Raw genomic sequence first — 15,576 nt, forward strand, 5'->3', positions numbered from 1 at the left:
TGACCGCATGGAGAGTTGTACAAAAGAGAAACAAATTATAAAAGCTCAGTGTTACTTGGTTGCTTAAAATTTTCTCTTCCTCTTTCTTTTTACAAAAAAAAATGGGATTAATCAATGACCTACTTTAGTTTCTAGAGCCTAAGTAGTTGAAATTTTTATATAAAGGTTCATATAAAATCATTTTATTAAGTGAAAAGGGAACTAGACAATCTTTTTGAACCTAAGCAAACAAAAATTTAGCCAAAATAATAAAGAGCTTATTTAACACATTCAAAATTACTTTACTTCACATACTCTCTTAAATTGTATAAATCAATACCCTCATCCAGAGTTGCTGTGAATAGTCTTCAGTGTTTTTGGTATCTTCTAGAATTAATCTTTATGACTAGCATTCCCTACAGTATCCTCTGTCCATTGGAAGTGCACGGGGCTGACCTGGGTCTGATTCTGTTTGAACCAGTTGTGTATGTTAATTCTGATGTGTTAAGACAACTGACACTCAGCAGGATTAAGTTATCTGGAAAGGAGATTCATAATTTTTTCCTTGACTTTTTCATTGGTCTATTGCAAGAAATAAAGGAAACATTATTTGTTTCTAAACAAGAGATTGTAACTACAGATTAATTGATGTAATTGTATTCAAATGAGACTTTACTACTTGGCTGGGTCCCATGAAGGATTAGTTTCTTTCTACACTTGCAGATGGTTGCTGTCAATCACCAGAAGAAATGGATGATAAAACATAGACAGATTCTTAGAAATTCTACCCCAATTGTTGAAAAGCAACCCAAATCTTAATGAAACCAACGGTTTCCAAGAAAGCGTTTTAGGACCTTTGCCATATGGCACAGTTTGAAGGGTAAGAAGAAAAAATTGTGGGAAGCACCTAAATACTATTTTTTTCAAAATATAGTCTACAGATTACATAAGTTCTGACTCCCTGAAATTTAACTGATTATATTACAATTATTCGTTTATTTTGATCAACACAGATATTTCAACTAACCAGTTCTATCCATAGTAATAGTGATACTGGATTCAGTAGAATTAGCTATTTACATTAATGAATATAAGTTATTGTTGCCAAACTACTACTTCACTTCATGCATCTCTAGACAATCTCTGAGAGCCATTTTCCAAAATACTTTCCAAAACATCTTTTAGCACTTCAGATCTTAACTACTTGTAAGTTTAAAAAAATGTTTATTTTAAAATGCCATGTAAATATAATCATTTTTAGTTTATGTAAATGAGTTATAATCAGAATTTTGCTGCAGTGGTGGGAAAAACTAGGTTCTTGAGATAAAAAAATTTTTAACCTTTTAAGCGACTTTTATTTTGGTTTCTATTACAATGTATAGATCTTTAAAAAGAACATGGATCAACCTAACTAAGTTTAGAAGAAGAAATGGGGGGCGTGTTCATATCACATGAGCATCAAAAGAGGTAAAAAAGCATGGCAGGTTAGCCTAAAGAATAATATATTCAAGCATCAAAATAGAAATTTTAAGTATTTGAATCGATACCATTCTGAAGAAACATAGGTCAACTATGTTTCTGTAGTGACTTATGTATCCTTATAGAGAGGTGGTAATTGTTCCTGACTTGGAGGATGCATTTTCAGGAGTAAAAAGTACCTTCTGAGAGCATGCAAACCAGCCATTCAATGACACTCAATAAAACCACATTTTCCATATTCCAGCGTGTAAAGGTATTCCACTGGGATCACTTGCCCTCCGATAGGGACAAAACAGTATGTATCTCACTTCATCTTAAAATTCGCACAGGTACTTGGGTCACCAGTAGAAATAATTTATTTGCATCACCCCCAGGACCCAACATAGTAAAATACCACAAGCCTTCCTAGTATGTAAGTTGTTTGGGCATAAGATCTTAATCTGTGCTGCAGTAAATAAAGAAAAACTAGCTTCTCCCTTTATCCTGACTCTTTCCCCCAGAGTAGGATAATGTCTTGGTTTAGGAATCTATTTTCCAAGGTGGATGTGACAAGCACCAGAGGTGGACTGTGCTAAGTCCCTGCCAGGTCACACTCCTCCTCCACTGAGGAGGTCAAGGCTGGGGGGAGTAGAATTGGGTTTCAAGAAGTAATCCAAGAGGACGTATAGTGTCGCTGTTACTCTGAGGAGAGAACAGTCATAGAAGGGTACAAAAATGCAATAAAACCTTTAACTTGGAGAAACAAAACCATACTCCAAGGAAGCATCATCAGCATCACCACCAGCATCACCACCGCCACCAATACCTGCAAATGAACAAGCCAGCAGCCAAAGTAAAGGCTTGACTACTGACCTGAAGAATTTTAGGAAACTAGGAGAGAAGAACTTCACCCAATGTAGCCGGCTCTTTGTGGGCAATCTTCCTCCTGACATCACTGAGGAGGAGATGAGGAAACAACTTGAGAAATATGGGATGTCAGGCAAAGTCCTCATTCATAAGGATAAGGGCTTTGGTTTTATCCGCTTGGAAACACGAACCCTAGGGCAGATGGCCAAAGTAGAGCTGGACAACGTGTCGCTCCGTGGAAGGCAGCTGCATGTGCGCTTTGCCTGCCATAGTACATCCCTGACAGTCTGAAACCTTCCCTGGTGATTCCAATGAACTGCTGGAGGAAGCCTTTTTGGCCAGGTGGAAAGGGCTGTAGTCCTCATGGATGATCGAGTAAGGCCCTCAGGAAAAGGCACTGCTGAATTCTCAGGGAAGCCAACTGCTCGGAAAGTTCTGGACAGGTGCAGTGAAGGTTCCTTCCTGTTAACCACATTGCCCTGGCCTGTGACTGTGGAGCCCATGGACCAGTTGGATGATGAAGAGGGACTTCCAGGGAAGCTGGTGATAAAGAACCAGCAGTTTCACAAGGAGGGAGAGCAGCCACCCGGATCTGCACAGCCTGGCTCCTCCGAGTGTGAGTATGCCCCGTGCTGGAAAGCACTCAGTGAGATGGAGAAGCAGCAGCAGGACCAAGTGGACCACAGCATCAAGAAGCTCGTGAGAAGCTGGAGATGGAGATGGAGGCTGCTCGCCATGAGCACCACGTCATGCTAATGAGACAGGATTTGATGAGGCGTCCAGAAGAACTTCAGAGGATGGAAGAGCTGCACAGCCAAGAAGGGCAAAAACGAAAGCAACTGGAGCTCAAGCAGGAGGAGGAGGGCAGGCTCCGTGAGGAAGAGATGTGGTGGCAACAGGGAGAAATGAGGCAGCGACAGCAGGAAGGATTCAAGGGAACATGCCCTGATGTGAGAGAACAGGAGATAGGGATGGGCCAGTGGCTGTGGAAGGTGCTATGGGCATCAACAACAGAGGCTCCATGCCCCCTGCTCCAGTACCAGCTGGTACCCCAGCTCCTCCAGGACCAGTCACCATGGTGCCAGATGGAACCTTGGGATCGATCCCACCAACAACTGAATGCTTTGGCCAAGCTGCTGCAATGGAAGGAATTGGGGCAATTGGTGGAACCCCTCCTGCATTCATCCATGCAGTTCCTGGAGCTGAATTTGCTCCAAACGAATGTCTCCGATACTAATAAAAATTTCAATGTCTAGTTTCCCCAAAACCCTTAAAAGAAGGACCCTTTTTGGACTAGCCTGAATTCTGCCCTGGAAAAGTGTTAGGGATTTCTCCCAATAGTTAGGTCTTCCTTGCCTGTACTACTCTGAGTGTGTTTGCTGGAGGCTGAGGGTAAGGGAGAAGTGATATTTAACAAATCAGTTCTGTGTGGTATATCATTTAACTAATTGATCCTGTGTGGTGCATTTCTGAAGTTTCATGTGATTGTTGAGGGCCTAGAGGTGTGGGGTAGGGAGGAACTATGGCAAAATGGATCCAGTTAGAGCCCCCATTAATCTTTTTTTTTAATTTTTTATTGTTATGTTAATCACCATACATTACATCATTAGTTTTTGATGTAGTGTTCCATGATTTATTTTGATCATTCCTTTCTTTGTCCATCCTATTGTATTTGCTTTCTCATTCTTATACCCTCCAACCCCAGAGACACTGCCACATACACCACAAAAGCAAACATCCGCCAATGACCTTAGCCCCATTGTTCCATTCACTCACAGGTGGGAATTCAGGCAAATGTCCACAGAGGTCACAGACAACATACATAGGGTTCTGTTATATCCTGTATATTACCCCTTCATGTCCTAAGGAAGACATTTGCTCTTAGAGATTTTCATTTTAGTGTATCTTTAAAAAAATCTTGTGTTAAGTTGCTTCCAACTTTTTTCCCGGGTAAGGACAACCCAGGAACTTTTGTGTCTATGAGGTTGCTGTTCACAGATTTTCTTGATAGGCCTCGTACAATCTTGGGAACAGGGTTATTGTGTGCTAAAGGTCAGACAGTAGCTCTGAGCCTTGCCTGTCTTAGGTAGTTATGCCATGCATTTTTTTTACTGATGTACCATGTATGATTTGTCCCTGATATCTTTGGAGTTTTTCTGAGAAATAGAGCAGTAATGCAGCATCAACTTACTAAAATACACTTTAAGCCTTAAAAAAAAAAAAGGAGTAATCCAGATATAAGGCCTATAAACGACCTTGATAGCAAGACATGGTTTTTCTGTGTCTTTTTCTTTTTTAATTTACTTCTTTCCTTCCCTTCATTGGCAGCAGTAGTATGGGGATTGCCATTTCATAGTAAAACTTCCCTCAAGTTACTGCATTAGAAGCACAATTTAATTACTACATTCATATTAATCATGAGTTTTGTTTTGTTTTATTTGGCTCAAATACTTAAATTTAGGGAAGCACTAAGAAGCAATATCACAACTAATGCTGCAAAGAAGTAAACATATCCTAATGTAAAAACTCAAAACTCTACATCCTAGTTATTTTTTGCTTAACCCTATTGTTTAAGGTGGGATATATATATAGTTACAGATTTTTCGTTTTTTTTTAATCCCCTTTCTCGTTTATTTGTCATGAGAAGTATTCAATCAGAAGTCATCAAACCCCTTGTTAAGAATATTATATGATTTATGTAAGGAGAGGATGGGTAACTATATTGGATTATAGCTATAGACATTTCCAAATCTGAAAGTGTGTGATTCTGTGAATAATCACCCTGCTTTCCCACTATAATCTCCTAGACCTGAGATTCCCCTAAGTTGTTCGTATTATCTTCCGTGATGAAAGTGTCACCTCCTTTTATTTCTTCCTTGCAGTCATATATGGCTTAAATTGAGCTCTTTCCAAGTCCCTTGACACATTCTGTCTTTGAAGGCTGGTTCCATATTTGGTAGAAATGTATTTTTTCTTATAGCTTATCAACATACACATATACCTAGTGGCAATAAGATTTATGTTAGAAATGGATAATTACACAAACCATTTAGATTCTAAATTTTGATCAAGTCAACACAATCCTTCTTCATGTAGAGAGAGTTATTCCAGTTCTCTTTGAGTTAAGTACTTTTCTGAAACATTAAGTTCTGCTAATGGTAGATGGCAGGCAGGATGAGGGAAAAAAAGTAGAGAGATACACCCAGTGCATAAGTATCAGCTAGGACATTTGTTAAAATCTCCAAGTGGAGACAGGGGTGGGGTTAAGGGTGTACAGATCTCATGTATGTATATATGAATGTATGTGTGTATAATTAACATACTGTGTTATTATATTAGTCTCAGGTGTCCAATGTAATGATTTAACAATTCTATATATTTCTCAGTGTTCAATCAAGATAAGTGTACTCTTAAGCCCCTTTGTCTGTTTCACCAATCCCCTCACCTCCTTTTCTTCTGGCAACCAACCATTTGTTCTTTATATTTAAGAGTCTGGTTTTTTGTTTGTCTCTTTCTTTTTGTTTGTTTTGTTTCTTAAATTCCACATATTAGTGAAATTATATGGCATTTGTCTTCCTCTGACTGACTTATTTCACTTAGCATTATACCTTCTAGGTCTATCCATGTTGTTGCAAATGGAAAGATTACATTTTTTTTTTTTAATGTCTGAGTAATATTCCATCGTATCCGTGTATCAGTCTGTATGCATTTATGTATGGATGGACACTGGGCTGCTTCCATATCTTGGCTATTGTAAATAATGCTGCAATAAATATAGGGATGCATATGTCTTTTCAAATTAGTGTTTTCACTTTTGGGGGGGTAAATATCCAGTAGTGGGACAGCTGAATCATATAGTATTTCTATTTTTTAATTTTTTGAGGAATTTCTCTACTGTTTTCCACAGTGACTGTACCAACTTGCATTCCTACCGATAGTGCACAAGGGTTCCTTTTTCTCCACATCCTCACCAATACTTGTTATTTCTTGTGTTTTTTATTTTAACCATTCTGACAGGTGTGAGGTGATATCTCACGTGGTTTTGACTTGCATTTCCCTGATGATGAGTGATGTTGAACAGCTTTTCATATGCCTCTTAACCCATCTATGTCCTCTTTGGAAAAATACCTGTTCAGGTCCTCTGCCCATTTTTTAATCAGATTATTTATTATTTTTTTTCTCATGTTGAGTTGTATAAATTCCCTATGTATTTTGGATTTTAACCCCTAATTGGATATCTCATATGCAGGTATCTTCTCCAGTCAGTAGGTTCCCTTTTTGTTTTGTTGGTAGTTCCCTTTGCTGTGCAAAAGATTTTTGTTTTGGTGAAGTACCAATAGTAGTTTGATTTTGCTTTTGTTTCTTTTGCCTGAGGAGACAGATCTAGAAAAATGTTTCTATGGCCAATGTCAAAGAAATTACTGCCTATGTTTTCTTCTAGGAGTTTTATGGTTTTAGCTGTCACATTTAGGTCCTTAATCCATTTTCAGTTTATTGTGTGTATGGTTTAAGACAACGGTCCAGTTTCATTCTTTTGCATGTAGCTGTCCAGTTTTCCCAGGACCATCTATTGGAGAGACTGTCTTTTCCGCATTGTATATTCCTGCCTCCTCTGTCAAAGCTTAACTGACCATATAATTATGGGTTTATTTCTGGGCTCTCTATTCTGTGCTTTGGATCTATATGTCTATTTTTGTGCCAGTACCATACTGTTTTGATTATTACAGCTTTGTAGTATATCTTGAAATCTGGGATTGTGATACCTCCAGCTTTGTTCTTCTTTCTCAAGATTACTTTGGCTATCCTTGGGGTCTTTTGTGTTTCCGTACAAATTTTAAGATTATTTGTTCTAGTCCTGTGAAAAATGTCATTGGTATTTTGGTAGGAATTGCATTAAATCTGTAGTTTGCTTTGAGTAGTATGGACGTTTTTAACAATATTCGTTCTTTCAACCCATGAGCGTGGAGTTTCATCCCAATTTGTTTCTGTCATCTTCAATTTCTTTCATCAGTTTTATAGTTTTGGAGTACAGGTCTTTCACCACCTTGGTTGAATTTTTTTCCTAGGTATTTTGTTATTTTTGGTGCAATTCTAAGTGGGATTGTTTTCTTAATTTCTCTTTCTGCTACTTAATTATTAGCATATAGAAATGCAACAGAATTCTGTGTATTAATTTTGTAATCTGTGACTTTACTGAATTCATTTATCAGTTCTAGTAATTTTTGGTAGATTCGTCATGGTTTTCTAAATACAGTATTATGCCATCTGCAAATAGTGAAAGTTTTACTTCTTCCTTACCAAACTGGATGACTTTTATTCCTTTTTTTTTTTTTTTTTTGTCTGATTGCTGTGGTTAAGACTTCCAGTACTATGTTGAATAAAAGTGGTGAGGTGGACATCCTTGTTTTTTCCTGATTCTAGAGGATAAGTTTTTCATCATTGAGTATAATGTTAGCTGTTGAGGTATTTTTTTTTTAAATGGTCTGTATTTTTTCAAAGGATCACTAGGTAATGTGAACGAATACTAAAATTAAAATAAACACTGGTTCAAGAAGTTATTTTCTCTCCAGTAATGATTTGTTTATAACCCCAAACACTGTGTCCCCACTTGAAATGAAAAGATTGACCGTGCAGTGAGTATTTAGTTAGCATTTGGTTTGACCTGCTTTTTTTCTCTTTGTGGAACTTATATGTGGAAAACAGAAAAAATAATAGATGTCCCTTATACCTTACACATATTTATACTTATCACACTGCAGAATATGACCCACATCTTTAAAATATTATATTTTAGTTTTGAAACAAAAATAACCATATTATATTATTTTCCTTCACCTGGAAAACCAACAGCAGTTCTTTCATTTATTTAACTTTTGCATATAGGTGACTTAAAACATGAAGGATATTGCGAATGAGTTTTCATGCAGGTAGCAATTTTTACAATTTAAGTTGATGTTATTTTTAAATCTATTCAAGCAGAGATTATCATACCTAATGTGTATATGACATAAAATATCAGAATCTAGCAAAGATTCCATTTAGTGAGGCTCTATCAGCTTAGAGTATACAGGGAAACAGCAGTATAGACTACTAGGAAGAACACTGCAATAAGAGTCAGTAGACCTGTTGAGAAGTTGTTTTTTTAAATGTCTTTCACTTTAGTTCCTCTATCAGTAAACATTGTCAGGTTGGAATAGATTACTGGTAAACTCCCTTCCCATTCTAAAATTGTATTTCCATAACTTCTGTTTTCCAAGAAACTAATATGCACGTGTGTATAAAAGTACATTTAAGCAAGCATATGTATATAAAATATATATATAATGGCAAAACAAGAACGCCAAGTATAGGAGGTCTTTGGAAGAAAAGTACTCAATGAGAATCAGTTTACAGAAATTTTAATGAGGTGTGTTTGTTGTTTTGAAAACAGAGTTTTCCTATTTTCTAGCATAGTATCAAGAACTTGCTCCTTCTGAGAAATGATTCTAAGACACTCTGTTCTTTTGAAGTTTTTAAAAGTTTTTATTGAGCCGCACAGAATAAAGTCTATTTGAACATGATAAGCTGACATGGTGAATCAGAAATGTCAAGCTGTTTTACATTTCAGAGTCTCACAGTAATAAAAATTGTCCTTTAATCCATTAAATATAACATCTTTACACAAGAGAATTCTGAAAGGAAGATCTTTAGAAATTTGAAGAGTTTAATGATATTACTGAGTACTTACAGTTGTTATTCATGATTTCTGTGTTGTATTTAGGCATCCTAATTATGAATATTTCATTGTCTCCTATAATTTTATAACTTCTTTTAAATTTATTTGTATCACAGTGTGCTATGCTGAGCAGAAGCCCAAAGCATAATTAAAATATGAAATACTTCCACAATTCGGACATGGTGGTTAGGTTTTCTTTTTTTTTTCAGTACCTCTTTCAGCTCACCTACTAGTAGAAAGTACAGTGTTTTTTCTAAGTGATGTAGTTAGTCTTTGCCTGAATTATTTTGGGAGGGAAACTTTTTGAAGGCTTTGTTTAATCTAAATTATGTCCATTCTTTTATTCTTGTTTTCACCTTTCTAATGTGAGATGGATTTATTAGAACATAGTATAATGGTGTTTTGAAGTTACCTATGGAATTCTCTACCTCAGATTATCATGAATTATATCTCTCTAGGTCAGGTATATCTTGCTGGTACTATTTTTTCAACCTCATTGTTTTATCGTGAGAAAACTTATAAAATAATTTCAATTTCAAAATGAGTGAGTGTTTTTCATGTTCTTTTGAGGTCTGTCTTTATACAGACTCTTAATAAAGCTTTAAACCTGACTTCAGTTGAATAAATATTTTTTAAATTATCATTTATTATAGTAGTCATTTGGTTTATTCAGTAGACATCTATTTAAATTCACTAAAGGTTTTCTGTACAGAATAGAATATGGTGAAGGGCGCTAATCTAGTAAGCAAGAAAACTGGTTTCTGATTCTAACATCGCTATTTTCCTTAATTGCTATGTAATCTTAGGCAACATTAAATAACCTTGACTTTTGATTTTCTCACCACAAACCATGTAAAAGGTCCCCTGTTACTGCAGTATTCAAGAAAAGACCAGAAAATTAATATGGGAAAACATGCAGAAGAAATATAAACATTACATGCATGACTGGATTATATAACCTTTAAGGTTCTTTACAATTTTAAGTCTATTGTTTTATATACAGAATTATGAATTATCCTTTAGATGTGGACCATCGTATTTCAATTATCAAGGACAAATTTCCAGTTCTCTTTAGAGCTGGTGTGTGTGTGTACATAAGTATGCATGTGTGGGTTTGACCAAGCTTATACTATATTATTTTATACATTTATTATTTTATATCTTTATTGAGCATTTATCACATGTCCAGCACTGTTCGGGGCACTAGGGTTACATTAGGGGAACACACACACAAATTATTTAGATACCGGAAAGTGGTAAGTGCTAATAAAAACATAGAGCAGAAGAAAAGAAAAGGAAATCAGGTTGCATTTTTTACTTAGGTGATCAGAGTTGACCTCATTGAGAAGGTGGCATCTGAGCAAAGACGAAATAGTTAAAGAAAATAAGCAAGCAGATATCTAAAGGACAACATTTCAAGAAGGAGTTATACTAGCACAAACCTGTAAGGCATAAATATGCCTAGTAAATTCACTGGGTAGTAAAGTCAGGCAGTTGGAGGTGAATGAGTGAGGAAACAGTTAGATCAAAAAAGGAAGGGGAAGCTGATCTTGTAATCACCGTAGTATCTTGTTGTGACTTGAGTTTTACTCTGAGAAGAGGAACTAGTAGACAGTTTGGAACAGAGGAAAGATGTGATCTAATTTGGATTTTACTCTGACTGTTGTGCTGAAAGAGTTTGCAGCTAGATGGAAGCAGGAATCAGTTAATAAATGATTACAATAATCATTGGAGTAATAATAATGGCTTGGTATCAAGGTAGTAGCAATGGAAATTTTGAAGATTGGGTTCTGACTATATTTTAAGCAATTACAACAGGAGTTCCAACAAATTTGATATGAATGTGAGAATAGAAAAATCTGGAATGAAGCCAAGAGTTTTGTTTCAGCAACTGAAAGGATGGGACATCATCCATTTGAGTGAGAAATGGAAAAGACTCAGTAAAATAGGTTTGCAGGGACAAGGGGATGAGAGGTTCAGTTTTACACATGTTGATTTGGAGATAACTATTTGACATCTCAGTGGATCTGTCAGGTAGGCAGTTGTATACGTGAGTTTAAAGTTCGGAAGACACATCTGGGCAAGACATATACATTTGGGTGATAATGAGCATATTGCTGTTATTAAAGTTATGTGCTGATTGAGGTAACAGTGTAGTGGATGTAGACAGAGAAGAGGAAAGGATAAAGAACTGAGATCTGAGAACTCCAGTGTTAAGAGGTCTGGAAGAGGAAGAGAAACCAACAGAAGAGATTGAGGTGGAAGAATAATGTTGTTAGAAGAGAAGCAAGAGTGTGGTATAATAGAAGCCACGTGAATAAAATATATAAGCGCAATATCCTTGATGTTGATAAGTTTCAAGAACTGAAAAGTGACCATCAGATGTAGCAATTTGGATGTAATTGGCGATCTTGACAGGAATAGTTTTGGTGTAATAATCAGGGGGCAAATCTGATTGGCAAAGATTATGGAAGAAGAGGAGAAATGGAATTCTGTGTTACTGAGTATAGTCAAATATCTCAAGATATTTTGCTACAAAAGGGAAAAGATAATCAGAGTTATAGTTGTTAGGTGAAATGGGACTTAATGGAGGATTTTTTTAAGATGGGAAAAGAATATATATATATATATATATATATTTTGCTGGTGGTATTCATCTCTACTACATAAGAAAAAATAATGCAGCATTATGTGGTTCTTGGATAGGTGATAGGAAATTGTATTTAGTGCACAAGGGAAGGTTTTAGGAAGGAGTAAATATCATTTATTTCCAGAAACCTGAGAGAGATTTGGGTTCAGTTGTGGGTTGACATATGTGGCTATGAGAGTTCCTGGAGATTCTTTCTAGTTGCTTTAATTTTCTCAGTGAAAAAAGTAAAGTCATCACATTGGAGTATTAGGATGGACATGTTGGAAATTTAAGAGGAAAGGAGAAAAGGGGCGCCTGGGTGTCTCAGTTGGTTAAGCATCTGCCTTCAGCTGGGATCATGGTCCTGGGTCCTGGGGTTCTGGGATTAAGCCCCAGGTTGGACACCGCATTCAGCTCAGTGGAAAGTCTGTCCCTCCCTCCCCTCCCCGCCCCCAGCTCGTGCTCTTTCTCACACACTCTCACTCACTTTCTCAAATAAATGAAAAAAGTCTTTAAAGAAGAAAGGAGAAGGTATGAAATAGTCCTCCGGGATAGTAGAAAGTACATGAACTAGTGAAATATAGTTGATTGTGGGCAGGCTTAGGGGACCTCCAACAGTTTGTCAAATTGAATTTAAGGTACAATTATTCAGAGCTCTTGTGTATTTCTGCATGCATATTTAGCTGCCACATGCAGGTGCTGAAGAAGCAAAGAGTTAGTTTTAAGCAGGATTGTAATTTTGCCTAGTAAAGGTAGTTGAGGGGCATTGAGATGTTTATAGTTCAACTGATTGATGGTCACAGTGGATTGTTTTTCAGTTGAGATACTAGAGCAAATGAGCTGAAAAGATAGGAGATGATGATCAGAGAACTGGATGCATGAAACAGATTATGGAAATATGGGCCTTCCTTGTAATGAATAGGTCTAGAAATGACCAGGGCACTGATTGGTTAAAACAACATGGATGACAAGATATTTAGAGGAAAGAAGAGCAAGCAATCAAAAGGCCAAATTTCAGGAAGGGTCATATATGTATATACTGAAATTATCTATAATTAAATCAAGAGTTATGCTGGAAAGAGAGGCAGGAGCTAAAATACTTGAGAAACATGGAGGAGTTAATTGCAAGATCATCCAGTGACTGCAACAGTGAAGGTAATGAACAATATAATCTAATGACAATAGAGTAAATGCTATAATTTATAGGGAGCAGGGAAGAAAAAAGGGTATAGAAACAATCCTAAGAATGAAAGTGGCCATCTTCAATGTGACCACATTGATAAAAGGCAATCTCTTACATGATTTTTAAAACTTTCTTATGGCTAGCATAATGTAGAAACTCATTAAATAATAACTAATTAACTTGAGTGTTGATATTAGGATAGAGAAGTAAAGTACTTCAAACAAAAGTGTCATAAAAAATATGTAGATTAGCAGTACTAGAGAGAGTTCTGTGTTAGAAAGAGAAAGTGTGAAAGAATAAGGCAGTTGTGAGTTCCAGTCACAGCTCTGCCATTTACGAGCTAAGTTCTTTATTAAGGTGTTTCATCTCTGCAATGGGGAGAAAAACTAGTACCTCACAGAGTCATTGTGAGGGGTAAGAACAGCAATTTATGTAAAGCACCTGGCACAGAATAAGCATCTAATTAATGTTAGTTCCCTCCCTTTAAAGTAGAGATTCAAATACTGAACATCTTTACAAGGTACCACAACAAAGATAGACGTCTGAGGAAATAATGTCTATTTCCATCACCACTGATAAATGATTCATGAACTCATTCATACACCAACTGTGTGTTATTTCAGTGACTTGAAAATGTGCTTGTGGACTCTTAGTTGGTTTTTTTTTTTTTTTCAATTTCTGGCTTTATATCACTTATTATAACACATACTGGGAACAACAGTCACAAAAAGAAAATCTGGACACACAAGGGCACCTGGGTGGCTCTGTCGTTAAACGTCTGCCTTCGGCTCAGGTCATGATCCCAGGGTCCTGGGATTGAGCCCCACATCAGGCTCCCTGCTCTGCGGGAAGCCTGCTGCTCCCTCTCCCACTCCCCCTGCTTGTGTTCCCTTTCTCGCTGTCTCTCTCTCTGTCAAAAAATAAATAAAATCTTAAAAGAAAAAAAAAGAAAATCTGGACATTATCATTTTCTTTTTAGTGAATCTAAAGCAAGCATTATTTTTTTCTTTTACTTTCTTAAGCATATAACTGTATTAAAAAATTAGAGTATTTCATGAATAGTGAAAGGCATATAATTCAATGATAATATGACAAGTTGGAAAACGATATGTATTTTCCATTAAAATATACTGATGTTGAATGAATGTTATTAAACAATTGTCGTTGGTTGTATAGAGAATTTTAAAGATTTATTTATTTGAGAGAGAAAGAGAGAGTGCATGCACGTGCAAGCAGGCTAGAGGAGCAGAGGGAGAGAACTCTTCAGACAGACTCCACACTGAGCACAGAGCCTGACACAAGTCTCGATCCCACCACCTATGAGATCATGACCCAAGCCAAAACCAGGAGTCGGACACTTAACCAACTGAGCCACACAGGCCCTCTGATTGTATAGAGAACTTTAAAAAGCATTGAAATAAATTTCTGGTCTTTTATGATCAATGAGGGAAGTATAAAATGACCCAAGACAAACAAGGGGTGGAGGGAGGAGCTTCATCCATACAGTCATTGAAGCACCTAGGACTTCTACCATTCCCTAGAATCTTGTAGTCCTTGTTGAATCCTCTTCATGTGGCCAGTAGAAGAGTACAAAGAAGGAGAGTGCATGAAGCATTTAAAAAGTTCTATAGGTCAGCCTCAAAGTGGTGAACATTATGTTTGCCTAGTTGCCACTGGCCAGAACTAGTCAGATGATCCACCCAGATACAAAGAGGCTGGGGAAAGTGGTCTAAATGTGTGTCAAGGAGAATATGTGCTTACAGGTGTACTAGTTGGTCCATTCCAGAGTTGATGTGTTACTAGATGTTAAATTAGAAGGATAAACGCTGTAGTACTATAAAAATGTAGAAAATGGGGCGCCTGGGTGGCTCAGTTGGTTAAGCGACTGCCTTCGGCTCAGGTCATGATCCTGGAGTCCCAGGATCGAGTCCCGCATTGGGCTCCTTGCTCAGCAGGGAGTCTGCTTCTCCCTCTGACCCTCCCCCCTCTCATGCTCTCTCTCTCTCATTCTTTCTCTCAAATAAATAAATAAATAAATAAATATTAAAATAAATAAATAAATAAAAATGTAGAAAATGGATGGATTAGTTTAAGCTATCTCGGTACTCGCGAGGCAGATAATGTTTCACAGGAGGGATGGAGGGTACCATATGCCTTGCAAGACACAGAAAATTTGGTCGAGTATGTTTTTCAGGGAGTGAATAGCAGTGAGATTAGGGTGAGCTTGCAATACATTCCAACAGTGAAATTCATCTAAGTACTCAAATGTCTTGTCCAAGGAGTCACAGTTATCCTGAATCTACATCTAGATACAGGTCTAATAAATTCTGTGGTTTAAGATTGTTATGAAGGAAATCATATTTCCTGTTATCTTAATTATACCAACTAAAGTGTGCATATCTTATGTAGAAAGGGTCTTGACTAGATTGTCTTATTACTTTGAAAAATAGCTTAATTTAGCCACAGTTTAAGGAAAAATAGAATAACTAATATGACACACAAGTGGATATACATTAGAAAACAAATTATGGAGAACAGACTATACCGCCTACTCAAAACTGAACCAGACAACATCAAGTGTATAGGAACAGATATTGCAATAATGCGAGCACAGCTGTTTAGGATTATGCTGAAATGTAGGAAACATTATTCATGGAACAAAGAAAGGAAACTAAAGAGAACAGCTTTAAAACAGCACCTTCATATTTAGCCTCGTATTGCATATTTTACATATTTTAATCATAT

At 36.7% G+C, this 15,576-nt stretch overlaps 1 protein-coding gene and 1 pseudogene across 1 annotated transcript in view; both read left to right on the forward strand.

Moving 5' to 3' along the window:
* Window positions 1–15,576, forward strand: part of KCND2 (potassium voltage-gated channel subfamily D member 2) — a 483,982-nt gene that overhangs the window by 63,079 nt on the left and 405,327 nt on the right. The window lies entirely within an intron of this gene.
* Window positions 2,404–3,541, forward strand: LOC114210651 (non-POU domain-containing octamer-binding protein pseudogene; annotated as a pseudogene).

The sequence above is a fragment of the Eumetopias jubatus genome, unplaced genomic scaffold, assembly GCF_037043125.1.
Source record: "Eumetopias jubatus isolate StellerSeaLion01/CBP00866 unplaced genomic scaffold, mEumJub1_p1.0 scaffold_14, whole genome shotgun sequence".
Taxonomy (NCBI): domain Eukaryota; kingdom Metazoa; phylum Chordata; class Mammalia; order Carnivora; family Otariidae; genus Eumetopias; species Eumetopias jubatus.